The sequence below is a fragment of the Galeopterus variegatus genome, unplaced genomic scaffold (assembly GCF_000696425.1).
Source record: "Galeopterus variegatus unplaced genomic scaffold, G_variegatus-3.0.2 Scaffold4141, whole genome shotgun sequence".
Lineage (NCBI taxonomy): Eukaryota > Metazoa > Chordata > Mammalia > Dermoptera > Cynocephalidae > Galeopterus > Galeopterus variegatus.
Window position 1 is genome coordinate 159,429 of NW_007730252.1, and position 648 is coordinate 160,076.

At 42.7% G+C, this 648-nt stretch overlaps 1 pseudogene; it reads right to left on the reverse strand.

Annotated features, from left to right (window-relative positions):
• Positions 1 to 110: 110 nt before the first annotated feature.
• On the reverse strand, positions 111 to 425 carry LOC103602429 (annotated as a pseudogene).
• Between the last annotated feature and the right edge of the window lie 223 nt (positions 426 to 648).

Genomic DNA, 648 nt, shown 5'->3' on the forward strand with positions numbered 1-648 from the left:
AATGTTTCTAGAACTACTAAAAAACTTGCATTTACAAAATAGTTGATGAAAAATTTCCTCTGGATTGTACAAGGGTGACAGGGACCACTGATAAGATATGGTATATGATATTAATCAGACTTGGCTTCTTTCTCTCCTGCTTCATCAGAGGCTGGACTCGCTTCTGACCTCCTCATTTTTGGTTTCTCCATTTTCTGCAGGTAAATCTTTAGTTTCTTAGTTAGTCACTTCAGCCTGTTTTCCCTTTGCCCTCCTTTTGCCTTTTGTTTGCACTTTTTTTGTCTGAAGATTTATCCTTTGCTGCTGCCCTTTTTTGGCTTCATTTCCACTTTTGCAGGAGGAGGTTTAGCTGACAACCTTGCCCATCTCCTCTTTGGATCTTCCTTTGCCGCGCCTTTGGCTGAGCTGACCTTCCTCTTGGGCATCTTGGTGGCAGGGAGAGCACACGCCGAGTGCCTGTGGGCCATGGCACACCAAGAGCGTTCATGAAGCTGGGCTGCCTGGCTGCTGCTGCTCCTCCTGCTGCCGGAGCAGCTAGGACCCATGTCTAAATATTATTTTTTAATTAGCTAGTAGCTGTGAACAAATAATTTACATAATTTTTCTGTTCCTAACTATGAATAAAACAGCTATTTTGAAATATAGTAA